The following is a 21,092-nucleotide window of genomic DNA, read 5'->3' as shown; positions in this document are numbered from 1 at the left end:
TTAGGATTGGGTCTTGTCCATCACATCATTCTCCTAATGATGTGATCCCGTTATCAATGACATTCAATGTCCATGGTCAGGAAACCGTAACCATCTATTGATCAACGAGCTAGTCAACTAGAGGCTTACTAGGGACATGGTGTTGTCTATGTATCCACACATGTATCTGAGATTCCTATCAATACAATTATAGCATGGATAATAAACGATTATCATGAACAAGGAAATATAATAATAACCAATTTATTATTGCCTCTAGGGCATATTTCCAACAGTCTCCCACTTGCACTAGAGTCAATAATCTAGTTCACATCGCCATGTGATTAACATTCACAGGTCACATCGCCATGTGACTAACACCCAAGAGTTTACTAGAGTCAGTAGTATAGTTCACATCACTACGTGATTAACACTCAATGAGTTCTAGGTTTGATCATGTTGCTTGTGAGAGAGGTTTTAGTCAACGGGTCTGAATCTTTCAGATCCGTGTGTGGTTTACAAATCTCTATGTCATCTCCTAGATGTAGCTACCACGTTCTATTTGGAGCTATTCCAAATAACTGTTCTACTTGGAGTTATTCTAAATTGTTGCTCCATTATACGTATCCGGTATCTCTATCGGAGCTATCCGGATAGGTGTTAAGCTTGCATCGACGTAACCCTTTACGAAGAACTCTTTTACCACCTCCATAATCGAGAAAAATTCCTTAGTCCACTAGTTACCAAGGATAACTTTGACCGCTGTCCTGTGATCCATTCCTGGATCACTCTGGTACCCCTTGACTGACTCATGGCAAGGCACACTTCAGGTGCGGTACACAGCATAGCATACTGTAGATCCTATGTCTTAAGCATAGGGGACGACCTTCGTCCTTTCTCTCTATTCTGCCGTGGTCGAGCTTTAAGTCTTAACTTCATACCTTACAACTCAGGCAAGAACTCCTTCTTTGACTGATCCATCTTGAACACCTTCAAGATCACGTCAAGGCATGTGCTCATTTGAAAGTACCATTAAGCATTTTGATCTATCCTTATAGATCTTGATGCTCAATGTTCAAGTAGCTTAATCCAGGTTTTACATTGAAAAACACCTTTCAAATAACCCTATATGCTTTCCAGAAATTCTACATCATTTCCGATCAACAACATATATTCATCAGAAATTCTATAGTGCTCCCACTCACTTCTTTGGAAATGCAAGTTTCTCATAAACTTCGTATACACCCAAAATCTTTGATCATCTCATCAAAGCATACATTCCAACTCCGAGATGCTCACTCCAGTCCTTAGAAGGATTGTTGGAGCTTTGCATACTTATTAGCATTTTTCAGGATTGACAAAATCATCCAGTTGTATCACATACAACCTTTCCTCAAGAAAAACGTCGAGGAAAAAATGTTTTGACATCCTATCTGCAAGATTTCATAAATAATGCAGTGACTGCTAATATAATTCCAACAGACTCTTAGCATCGCTACGAGTGAGAAAATCTCACCGTAGTCAACTCCTTGAACTTGTCAGAAAACATCTTAACGACAAGTCGAGCTTTCTTAATGGTGACATTTACCATCATTGTCCGTCTTCCTTTTAAAATCCATCTACACTCAACAGCCTTATGACCATCGAGCTGTTCTGTCAAAGTCTACACTTTGTTTCCATACATGGATCCTCTCTCGGATTTTATGGCCTCGAGCCATTTATCGGAATCCGGGCCCACCATCGCTTCTCCATAGCTCGTAGGTTCATTGTTGTCTAGCAACATGACTTCCAAGACAGGGTTACGTACCACTCTGAAGTAGTACGCATCCTTGTCATCCCACGAGGTTTGGGAGTGACTTGATCTGAAGTCTCATGATCAATATCATAAGCTTCCACTTCAATTGGTGTAGGTGCCACAGGAACAACTCTTTGTGCCCTACTATACACTAGTTGAAGAGACGGTTTAATAACCTCATCAAGTCTCCACCATCCTCCCACTCAATTCTTTCGAGAGAAACTTTTCCTCGAGAAAGGACCCGATTCTAGAAACAATCCCTTATTGCTTTCGGATCTGAGACAGGAAGTATACCCAACTGTTTTGGGTGTCCTATGAAGATGCATTTATCCGCTTTGGGTTCGAGCTTATCAGCTTGAAACTTTTTCACATAAGCATCGCAGCCCCAAACTTTTAAGAAATGACAGCTTAGGTTTCTCTAAACCATTGTTCATACGGTGTCACCTCATCGGAATTACGTAGTGCCCCTTTTAAAGTGAATGTGGTTGTCTCTAATGCCTAACCCATAAACTATCGTGGTAATTTGATAAGAGACATCATGGTATGCATCATATCTAATAGGGTGCAGTTATGATGTTCGGACACACCATCACACTATGGTGTTCCAGGCTGTATCAGTTGTGAAACAATTTCCACAATGTCTTAATTCTGTGCCAAACTCGTAATTCAGATATTCATCTCTATGATCATATCATAGATATTTTATCCTCTTGTCACGACGATCTTTCAACTTCACCCTGAAATTACTTGAACCTTTTAATAATTCAGACTCGTGATTCATCAAGTAAATATACTCAACATCTACTCAAATCATCTGTGAAGTAAGAACATAACGATATCCACTACATGCCTCAGCACTCATTGGACTGCACACATAAAAAATGTATTACTTCCAATAAGTTGCTTTCTTGTTCCATTTTACTGAAAACGAGGCTTTCAGTCATCTTGCCCATGTGGTATGATTTGCATGTCTCAAGTGATTCAAAATCAACCGAGTACAAAACGGTCCATTTGCATGGAGTTTCTTCATGCATATATACCAATAGACATGGTTCGCATGTCTCAAACTTTTCAAAACGAGTGAGCCCAAAGATCCATCAACATGGAGCTTCTTCATGCGTTTTATACCGATATGACTTACGTGGTAGTGCCACAAGTAGGTGGTACTATCATTACTATCTTTTGGCATGAACATGTGTATCACTACGATCGAGATTCAATAAACCATTCATTTTAGGTGTAAGACCATTGAAGGTATTATTCAAATAAACAGAGTAACCATTATTCTCCTTAAATGAATAACCGTATTGCGATAGACATAATCCAATCATGTCTATGCTCAACGCAAACACCAATCTCGATGGTAGAGGGAGCGTGCGATGCTTGATCATATCAACATTGAGAACACTTCCAACACATATCGTCAGCTCACCTTTAGCTAGTCTCCGTTTATTCCGTAGCTATTATTTCGAGTTACTAACACTTAGCAACCGAACCGGTATCTAATACCCTGGTGCTACTAGGAGTACTAGTAAAGTACACATTAACATAATGTATATCCAATATACTTCTATCGACCTTGCCAGCCTTCTAATCTACCAAGTATCTAGGGTAATTCTGCTCCAGTGGCTGTTCCCTTTATTACAGAAGCACTTAGTCTCGGGTTTGGGTTCAACCTTGGGTTTCTTCACTAGAGCAGCAGCTGAATTGCCATTTTATGAAGTATCCCTTCGTGCCCTTGCCCTTCTTGAAACTAGTGGTTTCACCAACCATCAACAATTGATGCTCCTTCTTGATTTCTACTTTTGTGGTGTCAAACATCACGAACATCTCAAGGATCATCATACATGTCCCCGATATATTATAGTTCATCACGAAGCTCTAGCAGCTTGGTGGTAATGACTTCGGAGAAACATCACTATCTTATCTGGAAGATCAACTGCCACTCGATTCAAATGATTGTTGTACTCAGACAATCTGAGCACAAGCTCAACAATTGAGCTTTTCTCCCTTAGTTTGCAGGCTAAGAAAATCGTCGGAGGTCTTATACCTCTTGACGTGGGCACGAGCTTGAAATCCCAATTTCAGCCCTCAAAACATCTCATATGTTTCGCGATGTTTCAAAATGTCTTTGGTGCCTCAACTCTAAACCGTTTAACTGAACTATCATGTAGTTATCAAAAACGTGTATGTCAGATGTTCGCAACATCCACAGACAACGTTCGAGGTTTAGCACACTGAGCGGTGCATTAAGGACATAAGCCTTCTATGAAGCAATGAGGACAATCCTCAGTTTACGGACCTAGTCCGCATAATTGCTACTATCAACTTTCAACTAAATTTTCTCTAGGAACATAACTAAACAGTAGAACTATAGCGTGAGCTACGACATAATTTGCAAAATCCTTTTGACTATGTTCAGGATAATTAAGTTCATCTTATGAACTCCCACTTAGATAGACATCCCTCTAGTCATCTAAGTGATTACATGATCCGAGTGAACTAGGCCGTGTCCGATCATCACGTGAGACGGACTAGTCAACGTCGGTGAACATCATCATGTTGATCGTATCTACCATACGACTCATGCTCGACCTTTCGGTCTCTGTGTTCCGAGGCCATGTCTGTACATGCTAGGCTCGTCAAGTTAACCCCAAGTGTTTTTGCTGTGTTCCGAGGCCATGTCTGTACATGCCAGGCTCGTCAACACCCGTTGTATGTGAACGTAAGGATCTATCACACCCGATCATCACGGCGTGCTTCGAAACGACGAACTGTAGCAACGGTGCACAGTTAGGGGAGAACACTTCTTGAAATTGTTATGAGGGATCATCTTATTTACTACCGTCGTTCTAAGTAAACAAGATGTATAAACATGATAAACATCACATGCAATCAAATAATAGCGACATGATATGGCCAATATCATATAGCTCCTTTGATCTCCATCTTGGGGCTCCATGATCATCTATTACAAGAACATGATCAATCTCATACATTACATATATCATTCATCACATCCTTTTGGCCATATCACATCACATAGCATACCCTGCAAAAACAAGTTAGACGTCCTCTAATTGTTGTTTGCATGTTTTACGTGGCTGCTATGGGTTTCTAGCAAGAACGTTTCTTACCTACTCAAAGACCACAACGTGATATGCCAATTGCTATTTACCCTTCATAAGGACCCTGTTCATCGAATCCGATCCGACTAAAGTGGGAGAGACAGACACCCGCCAGCCACCTTATGCAACTAGTGCATGTTTGTCGGTGGAACCGGTCTCACGTAAGAGTACGTGTAAGGTCGGTCCGGGACGTTTCATCCCACGATGCCGCCGAATCAAGGTTGGACTAGTAACGGTAAGCATATTGAACAAAATTAACGCCCACAACTACTTTGTGTTCTACTCATGCATAGAATCTATGCAATAGACCTAGCTCTGATACCACTGTTGGGGAACGTAGCAGAAATTCAAAATTTTCTACGCATCACCAAGATCAATCTATGGAGAGACTAGCAACGAGCGGAAGGAGAGGATGTACATACCCTTGTAGATCGCGCGCGGAAGCGTTCAAGTGAACGGGGTTGATGGAGTCGTACTCGTCGTGATTCAAATCACCGATGATCCTAGCGCCGAACGGACGGCACCTCCGCGTTCAACACACGTACGGAACGGAGATGTCTCCCATGCCTTGATCCAGCAAGGAGGAGGGAGAGGTTGATGGAGATCCAGCAGCACGACGGCGTGGTGGAAGTAGCGGGATTCCAACAGGGCTTCGTTAAGCGCTGCGGGAGGAGGAAGATGTGTCACGGGAGGGAGAGGGAGGCGCTAGGCCTTAGATTCGTTTGTTCCTCCTTTTCCCCACTATATATAGGGCCAAGGGAGAGGGGGAGCCACAGCCCTTGCCCCTTCCTCCAAGGAAGGGTGCGGCCAAGGGGGGGAAGGAGTCCATCCTCCCCAAGACACCTCGGAGGTGCCTTCCCCTTTTAGGACTCTCCCCTTTTTCTCTTCTCTTGGCGCATGGGCCTCTTGGGGCTGGTGCCCTTGGCCCATATAGGCCAAGGCACAACCCCTACAGCCCATGTGGCCCCCCGGGGCAGGTGGCCCCACCCGGTGGACCCCCGGGACCCTTCCGGTGGTCCCGGTACAATACCGGTGACCCCGAAACTTGTCCCGATGGCCGAAATAGCACTTCCTATATATAATTCTTTACCTCCGGACCATTCCGGAACTCCTCGTGACGTTCGGGATCTCATCCGGGACTCCAAACAACATTCGGGTTACCGCATACTAATATATCTACAACCCTAGCGTCACCGAACCTTAAGTGTGTAGACCCTACGGGTTCGGGAGACATGCAGACATGACTGAGACGTTCTCCGGTCAATAACCAACAGCGGGATCTGGATACCCATGATGGCTCCCACATGTTCCACGATGATCTCATCGGATGAACCACGATGTCAAGGACTCAATCAATCCCGTATACAATTCCCTTTGTCGAGCGGTATTGTACTTGCCCGAGATTCGATCGTCGGTATCCGTATACCTTGTTCAATCTCGTTACCGGCAAGTCTCTTTACTCATTCCGTAACACATCATCCCGTGATCAACTCTTTGGTCACATTGCGCATATGATGATGTCCTACCGAGTGGGCCCAGAGATACCTCTCCGCTTACACGGAGTGACAAATCCCAGTCTCGATTCGTGCCAACCCAACAGACACTTTCGGAGATACCTGTAATGCACCTTTATAGTCACCCAGTTACGTTGTGACGTTTGATACACCCAAAGCATTCCTACGGTATCCGGGAGTTGCACAATCTCATGGTCTAAGGAAATGATACTTGACATTAGAAAGGTATAGCATATGAACTACACGATCTAGTGCTATGCTTAGGATTGGGTCTTGTCCATCACATCATTCTCCTAATGATGTGATCCCGTTATCAATGACATTCAATGTCCATGGTCAGGAAACCGTAACCATCTATTGATCAACGAGCTAGTCAACTAGAGGCTTACTAGGGACATGGTGTTGTCTATGTATCCACACATGTATCTGAGTTTCCTATCAATACAATTATAGCATGGATAATAAACGATTATCATGAACAAGGAAATATAATAATAACCAATTTATTATTGCCTCTAGGGCATATTTCCAACATGCACAGCATAGGGAGCACGCCCGAACCAATGGGGTTGAAGGGGTGGTCCTCCGAGTCGAAGGTTAGATCGGCCTCGGGCGCCATCCAGCCCGGGGGGGCTTCTCGGCGCTTGGAGGCGGTGCTGATCCGGCGGGTGAACGGCTTGATGTGATGGCTCGAGTGCGGTGCCTGGGAGCCACCCAGGAGAGTTGCAATGACGGGCGGCGCTGGTGCGGCGAAACGGGCGAGGAAGAGGTCGCGCAGCTCCTCCTAGGAGGTGACAGAGGCCGTTGCCAGGTGGAGGAGCCACGTGCGAGGGATGCCGGTGAGGGCCATGGGTAACCAGTTGGCCATCACCCGATCGTCGCCCCGGCTCCGAGGACGGCCTCCTCGTACGCCAGCAGGAAAATCATCGGGTCCGTCGCGACGTCGTAGCGCGGCGGCATCTCGGGCCTGAACTTGCGCGGCCATTGCACCTGTCGCAAGGCGGGGGCCAAGGCCCGGAGCCCCTGGCCCCTGTGTCGGCATCCGTTGCTGGAGCGGGCGGCGCGTTGTCCGCCATGAGGGAGGGATGCGATGTCGAGGGAGAGCGGGTCGTCAGGAGGGAGGACTCTGGCGCACCCCCTACCTGGCGCGCCAAATGTCGGGTTTCGGGTTCCAGCAGACCCTTGAGGTTCGAACACTAGGGTGCGCGCAGAGATCTCTCCCCTACCGATCTACGTCCGATCCTCTCGTGCGAACTAAGATGAAAATGATGAACAATACAAGGGACACGATGTTTATACTGGTTTGGGCCACCATTGTGGTGTAATACCCTACTCTAGTGTGTGGTGTGGTGGATTGCCTCTGGGCTGATGATGGATAGTACAAGGGAAGAACAACCTCGCGAGAGGTGTTCTTGAGCTGGTGCGATGAACTGCTAGGGTGACTTTAGTCGCCTCTCTCTCTCTCTCTGCTAGGGTTCTACTAGATTTCCACCCGCCCCCTCCTTCTATGGTGGCTAGCTCTATTTATAGAGGCCCTGGTCCTCTCCCCAAATAATGAGCGGGAAGGGCGCCAACAATTGGCCATTTTGAAGGGGAACATCTAGTACAAGTTATCCTGACCAAAGGTGGTCATCGGCTGCCAAAAGCACTGGCGATGACGCCGTCTTGGGCTCCACGGTGACCTCCGCCCTGCCATCTGGCTGGTCTTGGTCTCATTGCACCAGAATGGTAACCTTTACCTGATGCCTTGGCCTATGCTTGCCCCCTTTGCACCAAAGGGTAAACAAGGACACTGCGCAGGCCGGCGCCCGCCCGGCGCCCGCCTGGTCTCGATCGTCATGGCTTGCGTCACGGGTTCCTCGTGAGGTACCCCTGCCTTGATCTCTCCGCCTCCTCGTGAGCCTGCCTGATGAGGCTGCCTCTAAGGAAGCTTCCCGTCGTCCGCCCTGTGAGGCTTGGCCCCTCGCGAGGGTTTTGAGCTTGAGCTGATGAAGATGGGCCGCGCTGGGCCCCCGCATGAGCCACACCGCAGGCCGCAGGCAGGCAAGTCTGGGGACCCCCGTTCCCAGAACACCAACACTATTGAAAAGATGCCATGTCCCAAGGACATCAAAGGTATAAGAAGTTTCCTTGGTCATGCCGGATTTTATAGGAGGTTCATTAAGGACTCTCAAAAATTTCTCGGCCTCTGACTAATTTATTGCAAAAAGATATACCATTTGTCTTTGATGATGATTGTGTAGAAGCATTTGAAATACTTAAGAAAGCATTAGTCTCTACACCTGTTGTTCAGCCACCTGATTGGAATTTACCCTTTGAAATTATGTGTGATCCTAGTGATTATGTTGTAGGTGCTATTCTAGGGCAAAGAGTTGATAAGAAATTAAATGTTATTCATTATGCTAGTAAGACTCTAGACAATGCTCAAAGAAATTATGCTACTACTGAAAAAGAGCTTTTAGCAGTTGTATTTGCTTGTGATAAGTTCAGATCTTATATTGTTGATTCTAAAGTAACTATTCATACTGATCATGCTGCTATTAAATATCTTATGGAAAAGAAAGATGCTAAACCTAGACTTATTAGATGGGTTCTCTTGCTACAAGAATTTGATTTGAATATTATTGATAGAAAGGGAGCAGAGAACCCCGTTGCAGACAACTTGTCCAGGTTACAGAATATTCTTGATGACCCACTACCTATTAATGATAGCTTTCCTGATGAACAATTAAATGTTATAATTACTTCTCGTAGTACTCCATGGTATGCTGATTATGCTAATTATATTGTTGCTAAATTTATACCACCTAGCTTCACATACCAGCAAAAGAAAAAGTTTTTCTATGATTTAAGACATTACTTTTGGGATGACCCACATCTTTATAAAGAAGGAGTAGATGGTGTTATTAGACGTTGTGTACCTGAGCATGAACAGGAACAGATCCTACGCAAGTGTCACACCGAGTCTTATGGAGGACACCACGCTGGAGATAGAACTGCACATAAGGTATTGCAATCTGGTTTTTATTAGCCTACTCTCTTCAAGGATGCCCGTAAGTTTGTCTTGTCTTGTGACGAATGTCAAAGAATTGGTAATATTAGTAGACATCAAGAAATGCCTATGAATTATTCACTTGTTATTGAACCGTTTGATGTTTGGGGCTTTGATTATATGGGACCTTTTCCTGCCTCTAATGGATATACACATATTTTAGTTGCTGTTGATTACGTTACTAAGTGGGTAGAAGCTATTCCAACTAGTAGTGCTGATCATAACACTTCTATTAAAATGCTTAAGGAAGTTATTTTCCCGAGGTTTGGAGTCCCTAGATACTTAATGAATGATGGTGGTTCACACTTTATTCATGGTGCTTTCCGTAAAATGCTTGCTAAATATGATGTTAATCATAGAATTGCATCTCCTTATCACCCTCAGTCTAGTGGTCAAGTAGGGTTGAGCAATAGAGAGCTCAAATTAATTTTAGAAAAGACTGTTAATAGGTCTAGAAAGAATTGGTCCAAGAAACTTGATGATGCATTATGGGCTTATAGAACTGCATATAAAAATCCTATGGGTATGTCTCCGTATAAAATGGTTTATGGAAAAGCATGTCACTTACCTCTCGAACTAGAACATAAGGCATATTGGGCTATTAAAGAGCTTAACTATGATTTTAAACTTGCCGGTGAAAGAGGTTATTTGATATTAGCTCACTTGATGAATGGAGAACCCAAGCTTATGAAAATGCCAAGTTGTTTAAAGAAAAAGTTAAAAGATGGCATGACAAAAGGATACAAAAGCATGAGTTTAATGTAGGTGATTATGTATTGCTATACAACTCTCGTTTAAGATTTTTTGCAGGAAAACTTCTCTCTAAATGGGAAGGCCCCTATGTTATCGAAGAGGTCTATCGTTCCGGTGCCATAAAAATCAACAACTTCGAGGGCACAAATCCGAAGGTGGTAAACGGTCAAAGAATTAAACATTATATCTTAGGTAATCCCATAAATGTTGAAACCAATATTATTGAAACCGTAACCCCGGAGGAATACATAAGGGACACTCTCCAAAATGTTTCAGACTCCGAAAAGGAATAGGTATGTGGTACGGTAAGTAAACCGACTCCAAAACAATTTTAAGGCAATATTTCTCCGTTTTAGAATATTTAGAAAAATAGAAAAGTAAGTAGCAGTCCGGGAAGGACACGAGGGCCCCACGAGGGTGGTGGGCGCGCCCTACCCCCCTGGGCACGCCCCCCTACCTCGTGAGCACCTCGTGTGCCTTCCGGACTCCGCTTTCTTGCACGATACGTACTTTAGTCGGTAAAAATTCATTATATATTCTCCCGAAGGTTTTGACCCCCGTATCACGCAATTATTCTATGTTCTAGATTATCATGATGTCCCCAAGTGCTTCTAAGGACAAGTTCTTCGAGAAGGTCATCAACCCTTACCTCGCGGAGGTGCTGCGACACCCTCAAACCATTGAGATGCGTGATGGGTTGTTGCACATCCGCGATGTTGAGGGACCAAAGGGAACCGGAAGCGTGGAGACGAGGCTCGAACAATGAAGCAACAAGTTTTCAAGTGCCAGGGGATGGTGGAGCGTGGAATCAACGCTAGCCACACGATGCTCACGGAGTTCACTAACAACTACAAGCCGGATGCAAAGAACACCGAGGAGGCCATCTTCAAGCTATATGACAAGATCGAGCACCTCCAAGCCCAAATCTATGACCTGCAAAACCAAGACTGTGAGTATGAATATACATTCAAAAGAATAAGTTTGGCTGCAGATTCGAGGATTCCGGAGACTCAATCATCCTTCTATGATGGTGAACCTATGCCTTGGAAGATGGATGACAAGCCTGCATCATCAACAACACCTCCACCTTCTTCACCAACCAAGGAGATATAATCACATGGGTATGGGCACTCCCCTTGGCAACTGCCAAGCTTGGGGGAGGTGCCCCGGTATCGTATCACAATCACAACTCCTATCTTTACCCTTTTTCTTAGTTCGATCCTATTAGTAGTATCTTGATCTAGTAGAATAAAGTTTATGGCATGATCTAGTTTTGAGTTTTGCTTTATGATATCTCTTTGTAATCGAGTCCATGAGCTATATATAATAAAGATTAGTGTTGAGTCAAGGGCTTGATTATTTTGCCATGATCTTGGGTGAATAAAAGAAAAGAGAAAAGAATAAAAAGAAACAAAAAGTTCATATTGATCTTATTGAGAGTAATGACTTCACATAGAAGAGTATGATGATTAAAAGTTGTTGGGAGTTGGCAGACATAGCTTTGGTCATTGTTGCAATTAATAGGAAGTAATAAGGAAAGAGAGGTTTTCACATATAGATATATTATCATTGACATCTTTTATGATTGGGGGCACTCATTAAAATATGACATGCTAAAGAGTTGATGTTGGACAAGGAAGTCAACGTAATGAGTCATGTCTTTCTTATATCTGAGATAAAGTATGTTGTCATGGATCCTCTAACTTGTTGAGGTTGCCTTTCCCCCTCATGCTAGCCAAATTCTCAGCACCAAGTAGAAATACTACTTGTGCTTCCAAATACCCTAAAACCAATTTTGCTATGAGAGTCCACCATATCTACCTATGGATTGAGTAAGATCCTTCAAGTAAGTTGTCATCGGTGCAAGGCAATAAAAAATTGCTCTAAATATGTATGATTGATTGGTGTGGGAGAAATAAGCTTTATACGATCTTGTGATGTGGAAGTAATAAAAGCGATGGACTGCATAATAAAGGTTCATATCACAAGGGGCAATATAAAGTGATGTTCTTTCGCATTGAGATTTTATGCATCCAACCATAAAAGCGCATGGCAACCTCTGCTTCCCTCTGCGAAGGGCCTATCCTTTATTATTATCTTCTACCTTATGCAAGAGTCATGGTGATCTTCACCTTTTCTTTTTCATTTTATCCTTTGGCAAGCTCAGCATGTTGGAAAGAACATGATATATATATATATATATATATATATATATATATCTAATTGGATGTAGGGGAGCATGAACCATTATTGTTGACATTACCCTTGAGGTAAAAGGTTGTGGGGCAAAACTATAAGCCCCTATCTTTCTCTGTGTCCGATTAAGACTCCGTAACCACAAGTATTGCGTGAGTGTTAGCAATTATGGATGACTAAATAATAGTTGAGTATGTGGACTTGCTTTTTAGCTCTGACATAGACTCTTTCTGATGTTATGATAAATTGCAATTGCTTCATTGACTAAGATTATAGTTTGTTGGAGCCCAATAAGGTTTATGATTTATACTTTTGCATTGTGAATAGATCATCACTTGAACATAAGTAATCATATGACAAAATCTATATATGTTGCTGTTATGAGAATAATCATGATGCCTTCATGTCCGTATTTTAATTTTATCGACGCCTCTACCTCTAAACATGAGGACATATTTATTGTTAACGGCTTTTCACTTGAGGACAAGCGAGGTCTAAGCTTGGGGGAGTTGATACGTCCATTTTGCATCATGCTTTTATATCGATATTTATTGCATTATGGACTGTTATTTCACTTTATGTCACAATACTTATGGCTATTCTTTCTTATTTTACAAGGTTTACATAAGGAGGGAGAATGCCGGCAGCTGGAATTCTGGGCTGGAAAAGGAGCAAATATTAGAGACCTATTCTGCGCAACTCCAAAAGTCCTGAAACTCCACGGAACGTCTTAAAATAAATAAAGAAAAATCCTCGCCAAAGATGAAGGCCACGGGGCCCACACCCTGCTCATGAGGGTGCCCCCCCAGGGCGTGCCCCCCTACCTTGTGGGCCCCCTGGTGGCTCTCCGACGTCCATCTTCTCCTATATGAAGTCTTTCGATGAGAAAAAAATCAGAAGGGATTTTTTGGGACGAGACTCCGCCGCCACGAGGCGGAACCTTGGCGGATCCAATTTAGAGCTCCGGCAGAGCTGTTCTGCCAGGGAAACTTCCCTCCGGGAGGGGGAAATCATCACCATCGTCATCACCAACGCTCCTCTCATCGGGAGAGGGCAATCTCCATCAACATCTTCACCAGCACCATCTCATCTCCAAACCCTAGTTCATCTCTTGTATCCAATTCTTGTCTGAAAGTCCGATATTGGTGCTAGTAGGTTGCTAGTAGTGTTGATTACTCCTTGTAGTTGATGCTAATTGGTTTATTTGGTGGAAGATCATATGTTCAGATACTATATGCATATTATTACCCCTCTGATTATGAACATGAATATGCTTTGTGAGTAATTACGTTTGTTCCTGAGGACAAGGGAGAAGTCTTGCTATTAGTAGTCATGTGAATTTGGTATTCGTTTGATATTTTGATAAGATGTATGTTGTCTAGCCTCTAGTGGTGTTATGTGAACGTCGACTACATAACACTTCACCATTATTTGGGCCTAGAGGTAGGCATTGGGAAGTAATAAGTAGATGATGGGTTGCTAGAGTGACAGAAGCTTAAACCCTAGTTTATGCGTTGCTTCGTAAGGGGCTGATTTGGATCCATATGTTTCATGCTATGGTTAGGTTTACCTTAATACTTTTGTTGTAGTTGCAGATGCTTGCAATAGAGGTTAATCATAAGTGGGATGCTTGTTCAAGTAAGAACAGCACCCAAGCACCGGTCCACCCACATATCAAATTATCAAAGTATCGAACGCGAATCATATGAACGTGATGAAAACTAGCTTGACGATATTCCCATGTGTCCTCGGGAGCACTTTTCCTATTATAAGAGTTTGTTCCAGCTTGTCCTTTGCTACAAAAAGGATTGGGCCACCTTGCTGCACTTTATTTACTTTTGTTACTTGTTGCTCGTTACAATTTATCTTATCACAAAACTATCTGTTACCACTTATTTCAGTACGTGCAGAGAATACCTTGCTGAAAATCGCTTATCATTTCCTTCTGCTCCTCGTTGGGTTCGACACTCTTACTTATCGAAAGGACTACGATAGATCCCCTATACTTGTGGGTCATCAGTACCCAGTCCAGCCATCTTCATCCTCATCTTCCGCTGGACCTATTGCTCTCTCTGCCGGCATTGACCTCTGGTACGCACACCTCGATCACTCTAGATCGACCACTTTTCATCACATATTAAGATTCAAGGGACCTTACAAGCACACCCATATATAAAAATAAAACTACAATCAAATCTTTGGTGGTGCCAAAGTCTTCTTCCTCCTGTATTCATCGATGATGCATCCTGAGCATCACTGATGCTGCCTCTTGGTCTCCATCTTGGCGGAACAAACTTTTGGAACCCAGGAGCTTGTGGAAACAACAACCGGGAAGTCATTGAGGCCGACCAGATGACGCCGACTGGCAGATCACCACCTAGAGAAAGAACACCGATAAGGGCCCATAGAAACTTAGAAGACCATGAAAGCCGGCGGAATCCGGACGGATCCTCCGAAAATCCAAATCGACCGGATCCCGGAAGACCCACCATTGAAACAAAACCAAACGGCCTCCGTCGGTGGTAAGCACACCAACGGAGCGCGGAAAGGGCAGCAAAACAATAATTCTAAAACTAGAAAACTGCAACGCCATTGTGCTGCCCGAAACCAAACATGAAGATCCCCGAAAGAAAACCTGAGATAAATTACCCACGCCGATGTATGCCAATTCTAGGTTTGAGACCGAACTTTCCGCCATCTAGAGCCATTTGTTGATCCCGATCCTAGCGAGGACGGGCTGCTGTAGAAGCCCGCCGTGTTGGATTCGTCGATCCTCCACCAGCTTCACCAACGCCACAGTCGAGCATTGCCTGATGAAGACCTTCACTTGAACCTCTCCGACCGCAGAGGCCCTCCAAGACTTCCCTAGCAAACCGGCCCTGAACCGGTCCTCCCTGCTGGACGGCTAGGGTTTGAAATATCGCCCTAGCCCTCTTTCTCTCACCAAGCGTTACCTTTTAAATTATAATTGATTTGGAGAAGTGTAATTTCATGCGTGTAACTGGCTTTTTTGTTTACCCTGTTGCAGGTTGCATTTTCATAAAAGTAAAGTTACACTTTTCTGGATCAATGAGATTTGAAAAACAAATACAGGACCACTTAGAATTGGTAGAACCGTTCTATTAAATCAGGAAAGGTAGGAATGGAACATAAGTCACTATTCGCTATTGTAAGTTTATTATTTTATAATGCAGCTACTAGTTGGCCAGGCCAACATTAATTGTGAGATATCAGGCAACTTGTCATTGTAAATATTTTCATGAGAATCAACGAATGGAAAGAAACTTTGTCCAGAAGTAATGCATCTTTTGTCTGATAATATCATGTGCCCTTTTTTTTGTAGGAAAAGACTTTCAATCTATTCATCTTCAATTATGATAGTACAACGGACACTAGAAATAATAAAAATTACATCAACATCCGTAGACCACCAAGCGACGACTACAACCACTGAAGCGAGCCGAAGGTGCGCCCCTGTCATCGCCCCTCACTCGCCGGAGTCGGGCAAACGTTGTTGTAGTAGACAGTCGGGAAGTCGTCGTTCTAAGGTCTCGTAGAACCAACCCACCAGAAAAGCAACTGCCGCAGATGAAGACACATGAACGGAGACGAACGACGAACAGATCCGAGCAAATCCATCAAAGATAGATCCGCCGGAGACACACCTCCACACGCCCACCGATGATGCTAGATGCATCACCAGAACGGGGGCTAGGCGGGAAGACCTTTATTCCATCTTCAGGGAGGGGCCACCGTCTCGCTTTCCTGAGCAGAATACAAACCCTAACAAAGCTCAAAAAAATCTAAAAACGAAGCCCTCCCACCGGTAAGGGCCGAGATCCACTCTGTCTCCATGACCCTAAGGCCACCGGAGATGGGACTGACCGGCGCCGGCGCCGGCGGGATGCAGAGAACCCTAACTTTTTGGAGGCGGCGGCTGGCTAGGAATACCGTGTCATGTGCACTTGTTTCATGTATGACCTAGCAATACTTTGCAAAGATGCTTGCATTTTCAAATCACTATATGTTCCACAAAATACCTCCCTTCTTCGATTCCTCTCGCACAATAAAGGAAAAGTGCTCAAGTCTGCTAGTCTAGCACATTGCATTTTTTGAAAAATTTGAACTGCTTATAGAATCTCTGTTTGTGGTTGCATTTTTCTTATTATTTCTAGTCCGACAATCTTCAGATTCACGGAGTCATAAGCTTCTTGTTCAATTCCGGATGGGCCGAAGTGCCCAAATGATAAAATAATAAGAATGAAGTTTTCTAACAAAAGATGTTGATTTCTAATGGGGTGCATGGCAGTTTATGAAAGTATTAGACACCGACACAAGAAGAAGACAAGATGTTTCACACATAAAACCAAAAATAAGCCAGATGTAAAACACTGAAAAAGGAGGAACCAGACAGGTGTTGGCTTAGGAGTAAGAAGTAGGGGGCCTTCATACAAACTGATTTTGATAGAGCACTTAGTAGAATTGCTGTTACCCTCCCTCAAAAGAAAAGGAGTCGTTGCATCCAGTCAGAATCGGTTGACCATACACACTCTAGGCTGAGCATCGTGCCTTTGCATGAAGGGATAATGCATACCTAAGGATATTACAGCAGAGGAGATATATATTGCCATTGATAAATAATGATTATCAGAAAAAATTAATTAATCAATCTCGGTGAAAAGCATTGCCGGTACGTAGTTGGCTAAGTGGCACAACAAAGATTACATCACAAATGAAGGAAATGAACCGACGAGTGAAAACCGAAAGGCACACACAAAAAGCACGATTGAATATATAGTCTCCACCCTTGAGAGAACATCAACCGGTGTAGTGCTCGTTGACGAACCCGCACTTCTTCCTGATCTGGCCATTGGTGCTGTTCTTCACCTCGATATTGCCCATCTTCACCATGGCATCCTCGAAATGTTTGTACCACAAGAAATCTCCGATCAACCACCAAGTGTACTTTTTCACCAACTCCTTGGTCTTTGGTGACGTCATGAGCGTCGCGTCGGAGGTGAAGAGCGCTCTGCGATCCATCATGTTCCTGTAGTACTGGTTGTCCAACACGTCGGGGGTCTTGTAGTCCTGCGGCACCGTGGGATCACTGCCGGCAGGGCAGTCCTGGGTCAGCTTCCCAGAGTATGTGGCGTCCATCGACGTGGTGGAGTTGTCGTTGGCCGGCGGCTGGAGACGGTCACGGAAGGAGGAGCAGTGTGAGCGGCCGATGCTTTGCACGCCAGAAAGCGCAACCATGTAGGTTTGGGTGAGTCCCTACTTGGCGAACATTTGTGTCAGGGTAGTGAGGTTAGTGAAGGGTGGGGGCAGGTTGGGGAGGGTCTCCTCTTTGAGGGACAACAATCCGTCGTAACAGCCGGCTGGCATGGTGAAGTTTATTTTGTAGCCGCTGAGTAACTTGCTGGCGTCACGGCCTGCAAAGGCGAGGATGTCAGCGCAGGAGACGACACCCGGACATCTTTCCTCGATCTTCTTCTTGGCTGCCTCTATCACTTCGAAGCCACGCAGGCTCATGTTTGGGATACCGAGCATCTCCGGTTCCGGCTTGCCGGCGACCTTGTTAAAGCAAGACAGAGGCATCGCAACCCTGAAAGCCACACCCCAGTAAGTAACATGCGTGCATGCAATGGTACCATAGTTAGCTTCTGAATCGTGGAGTGGACAACTGAGAGTGGGTGTGGGATAGACCGGTGTAGGAGAAGGGCTCGGTGAGAGAATAGGAGGTGGGGTAGCGATCATCGGAGGAGAAACCGGTGGGGGCATGGCCGGCACGGTGGGAGTGGGAGTAGGATAGCCTGGGGTAGAGCCAGGGCTAGGGCTGGGAGGAGGAGTCGCCGGTGGTGGGGGCGAGGGTATGACGGGAGTGGGGTCGCGCTTGGGATAGGTGTAGCCGTAGTCGGATCCTTGGCAAGCCACGGAACCGAGTACGGCGAGCACGGCGAGAAGAGCAAGCTTGGCCATCTTCGTCTGCTCGTGTCAGCTACTGTTGCTCGATCGAGGGAAGATAGAATGAAGAAAACCTGTTGTTTCGCATATGTATTTATAGTCACGTACAGGAGAAATCGCATGCATGGTAGCGTTTGGAGCGCACGTTTGTGAGTCAACCAGCTGCCGGCCGGCCGGCAACGTGGTGACCACACTGCAAAGTTGATGATATGCGTGACGCGGTGGCAGCGGCAGTAAGCTTGGTAGCGACTACGTGGCCATGATCGATTGCATATATGCGTCTGGCAGCTAAGCAAATCAACCCGGCTGAATATTACGGCCCAAATGATAAGTCCACATGATCAGGTGCGTGTTACTCCGGCGCTGACGTTTTTTGATAGGAAATTCAATTTCAATGACACATGGTAAGTTTCTGTAAAAAATAAACTGAAGCACGAAGTTGCCATGCTTAACTAAAGTTGTCATCGTCGTGTAACTAAATTTAACGTTGAAAATGTTCGGAGTTGTCATGTGCTCCTACCTGACGAACGAGTGGTGCAACTGCAATTTTTTTCATCATTATGTATCCTTCCTATTTGTGCTGCAAGAAGAAAAAACCGCCTACTTGTAATAAACTACGAGTTGAGATATCCCTGTTTCGTTGATTACTACTACTACAAATAGAACACTAATTTCATTTGCAAGCTAGCTATAGTAGGATAACATACACAGGCTGACATACAACAGGTTGCCGGATATATAAACTCAAATTCAGTTCCTCTACCGGTGTGTCTGTGTGTGGACCGTGTTGACTCTAAAGAATATATTACAGCTATCTTTGTGCATAATTAGATATGGCACGCTAAATGATATACACTGCCGCCTATGTTTGGATAGCTTTGTGGGTAATAATGAGATATGGCACACTACATGATATACACTCCTTATCTTGGTTAGATGATTCTCTTCTTCTTCTTCTTCTTTTGCGGGCGAAACCTTTCGATCCATTCATCAATATTCGTAGCGGTACAAAGAACACTAGAGGCATGCTGCCATCATCACCTCTTCCTTACTGGTGCCAGGCAAACCTTATTGTGGTAGACAGTCAGAAAGTCATGGTGCTATGGCCTCACAGGACCTACGCACCAAAACAACAACAATCGCCGATGAAGAAAAGCATTCATCGGAAGTATCCAATCTGCAGACACGAACGTAGACCGGATCCAAGTGGATCCATCTAAGAAAAACATCGACTGAATCGTACGAGGTCCGTTGGAGACACACCTCCACACGCCCTTCAACAATGCTAGTTGCACCACCAGTATGAGCTAGACGGGGAGAACCTTATTCCATCTTGAGGGAGCCGCCTCTACCTCGTCTTCGCGAGCAGGGCACAAACACTAAACATACAAAAAACACATTAGATGGAGGAGGAACCCTTGATGGTGTCCTGGACTAGGGGGTGCTAGTCATGTCGGCTCCAGCCGTATGGGCTAGGTCGAGAACCTCCCATGAAGATAAACCCTTAGGCCTCGTTTGTCAAGCCCAGAAGAGCCAAGATGGAAGATTCCGAAGACTTGGCCTATAATCCAAATATTTAGAGGTAGTCTTCACTACGATTTCCCTTAGATGCAACCGGCATATGTAAAACCCTAGGCACTCCCGGTATCTATATAAACCAAGGGGTGAGGACCGCCGATGACAATTTATACACATACGATCTCATGGTAGATCACATGTACTCTATACCCCCTCGAAATCAATATAATAAAGCATAACGTAGGGTATTAGCTCTTCGAGAGGGCCTGAACCCCGGGTAAACATATATGTCCTTGTTACCATCGTGCCAAGACACTAGTAGAAAATAGGGCTTAGGTTCAGGCCTGGCCAGCCCATTAGTCACGGTTCTGTCACGAACAGGGACAATGGAGGCATGCGTCCCGGTTCGTGAGCCCAGGGGCCGGCTGGGCCTCGTGGGGCATTGGTCCCGGTTCGTCTGGACCCATTTGTCCCGGTTCCAGGCACGAACCGGGACCAATGGTGATGTGGTATGCTCCTATAATACCACGGTTGAAATGTCTGTTCAGAAACAAAGGGCATGCCAAGTTGATGCAATGGCACAGAGAGGACCATAAGAAAGACGGGAAGTTGAGAGCACCCGCTGACGGGTCGCAGTGGAGAAAAATAGAGAGAAAGTACTGGGCTGAGTTTGCAGGTGACCCAAGGAACGTATGGTTCGGTTAAGCGCGGATGACATTAATCCTTTCGGGGAGCAGAGTAGCAATCATAGCACCTGGCCCGTGACTCTATGTATGTATAACATTCCTCCTTGGATGTGCATGAAGCGGAAGTTCATTATGATGCCAGTTCTCATCCAAGTCCCTAAGCAACCCGGCAACGACATTGATGCGTAGCGAAGGCCATTAGTTGCAGAACTTCTACAGCTGTGGAATGGAAACGGTGTACATGTGTGGGATGAGCACAAATAGGAGGAATTTAACCTGCATGTGTTGCTGTTTGTAACCATCAACGATTGGCCTGCTCTCAGTAACCTTTCAAGACAGACAAACAAGGGATACCATGCATGCACGCACTGTTTAGCTGACACCGAAAGTATATACCTAGAAAAATGCGGGAAGAATGTGTACATGGGCCAACGTCAATTTCTTCCGACCAACCATCAATGTCGAAAGAAAGGCAAGCATTTCAAAGGCGAGGCAGATCACCGGAAG

At 44.9% G+C, this 21,092-nt stretch overlaps 1 pseudogene; it reads right to left on the bottom strand.

Annotated features, from left to right (window-relative positions):
* Window positions 1-17,164: 17,164 nt before the first annotated feature.
* LOC125526425 (peroxidase 2 pseudogene) lies at window positions 17,165-18,395 on the bottom strand (annotated as a pseudogene).
* Window positions 18,396-21,092: the final 2,697 nt, after the last annotated feature.

The sequence above is a fragment of the Triticum urartu genome, chromosome 2A (assembly GCF_056163025.1).
Source record: "Triticum urartu cultivar PI428250 chromosome 2A, HENAU_Tu73, whole genome shotgun sequence".
Classification (NCBI taxonomy): domain Eukaryota; kingdom Viridiplantae; phylum Streptophyta; class Magnoliopsida; order Poales; family Poaceae; genus Triticum; species Triticum urartu.
This window is presented reverse-complemented; position numbering and strand designations above follow the sequence as displayed.